Source organism: Lucilia cuprina, chromosome 5, assembly GCF_022045245.1.
Source record: "Lucilia cuprina isolate Lc7/37 chromosome 5, ASM2204524v1, whole genome shotgun sequence".
NCBI lineage: Eukaryota > Metazoa > Arthropoda > Insecta > Diptera > Calliphoridae > Lucilia > Lucilia cuprina.
The window spans coordinates 42,251,015-42,253,630 of record NC_060953.1 but is presented as its reverse complement, the minus strand read 5'-3'; positions in this window follow the sequence as shown (position 1 = coordinate 42,253,630).

The following is a 2,616-nucleotide window of genomic DNA, read 5'->3' as shown; positions in this document are numbered from 1 at the left end:
AAATATTTTCTAATTCCGATAATCATAGTTTTGATATAAAACATTCATTGTCTTTAGGGATCAAATTATGTTATATAAAAACATTATTAACTTTTCTTACTCTATTTTCTCTCAACTAACGTTATAATTACATTTTGAAAACTAAACTACTGCTTTTTTACACAAATTAATCATAACAAACCAATTTAAAATAAAATCCCAAAAAAGAAAAAAGTCTTTACAAATCAAAAAAAACTATTGTTATTAATTCTAAATTAATTTGCTAATAGAACAAAAACCAAAAAAATAAAAATAACACTACAAACAAATACTATTTACTACTTGTGTAAATCTCTAATTAAGTTGGCTAATTGTTGTTTGTTTTTTTAAGTTTTCTATTTTATATAAAAAGAACTATTGTTTTGTTTAAAACAAAAACAAATAAAAGCAACAACTATTTATAAAAAATTTATGTATTTTTACCTGCTATTATTAATAAAAATCATAAAAAAACCAACCACCTTATTGTATAAGCCTAAATATATATATATATATATATATATATATATATATATATATATATATATATATATAATAAAAACAAAATGAAAAAAAAAAATAATAAACAAAACTGAAATACTTAAAATTTTATTAATGTATAATTAAACAATAATAAATATATTTAATAATAATAAAAAAAATATGATTAATAATAAAGTGCGACTGTATGTATCGAAACATAAAAAAGAAATTGCAAAAAAATATTGTTTTGTTTATTTTTATAAAAAAATGTTGTTAGTTCATGTTAATTAGTGGGAGTTTTTCTTAATTAATTCAACAGTTGCAGTTACATTTGATAGAATATTATTAAGTTTTGTGTTTAACAATTCAAATTATGTGAATTGGTTGTCTGGAGATTATGTATTCATCTTATCAACGTTCTAATTTATTAGTGAGTTAGAAAAAGTCATTTTATAAAATCAATTTTTGTTAAAAAGTTTATAATTTAAAAAGTTAATTGAATACATAGAGATTAAATGTAATATAACCTTTACTGAATATAAACAGATGAAGGAAACAGGAAAAGTATTGTTGTAATTCTTTTCACAATTTGACGTATGTATGTACCAGTAACTTAGTTTCCACGACAATTGGATCTCCGCCAGGAAGAATATAACTATTTTTTAGGAAATGAAAACTATACTCAATACTATTAAATTACTGGATTCATGACTATAGACTAGATCATCGTGAAAACTATAGTCAAAGTTTAAACCGAACTATAGTTAAGTCACTATATGATGGACTGAAATATAGTCAATCATACTATAGAATATAGTGATCCCTATTCGGCATTTTGATTCGACTCTCCGTCACATAAACAACAACTTATAAAAACGTAGGTACGATCGTAACGCATAATACACACATTCGTGAAGCATTGAAACGAAATAAAATTGCTTCTTCTTTTTCTTACGATTCAGTTTTTTGTTGGAATACCTTTTTTCGATCGATGCGTAACTGAATGCGTAAACGTTAATGAAGAATAGGGGTGATTATAGAAAAGACTGTTAACTAGACAACGACTGCACTATAGTCCACAGTGAAAACTTCACATAGACTAGAATATATAAAACTCAGCATATTCACTATATTCACACAACACTAAACTAGAATATACACAAAGCTATATACTAGACCTCATACTGACCTATATACTAATTAGTAACTATAGACTAGACTATATACTTGGATATGGACTAGACTATAAACTATACTATATACTAGACTGTAGACTAGACTATTGACTAGACTATAGACTAGACTATAGACTAGACTATAGACTAGACTATAGACTAGACTATAGACTAGACTATAGACTAGACTATAGACTAGACTATAGACTAGACTATAGACTAGACTATAGACTAGACTATAGACTAGACTATAGACTAGACTATAGACTAGACTATAGACTAGACTATAGACTAGACTATAGACTAGACTATGGACTAGACTACAGACTAGACTATAGACTAGACTATAGACTAGATTATAGACTAGACTATAGACTTGACTATAGACAAGACTATAGACTAGACTACAGACTGGACTATAGACTAAACTATAGACTAGACTGTAGACTAGACTATAGACTGGACTATAGACTAGACTATAGACTAAACTCCAGTTTAGACTATAGACTTGACCAGACTAGTCTACACTATAGTCTTGACTAGACTAAACTATAGGCTAGATTAGACTATAGGCTATGGGCTATAGACTAGACTATACACTATGAACTACAGATTAAACTATAAACAAGACCGTAAACTATAAAACATACTAAACTATACTATAGACTACACCTTCGACAAGACTATAGATTCGACTAGACTATAGACTAAACTATAGACTAGACTATAGACTAAACTATAGACTAACATATATACTTGGATATAGACTAGACTATAAACTAGATTGTAGACTAGACTATAAACTAGACTATAGACTAGACTATAGACAAGGCTATAGTCTAGACTATAGACTAGACTATAGACTAGACTTTAGACTAGACTATAGACTAGACTATAGACTAGACTATAGACTAGACTATAGACTAGACTATAGACTAGA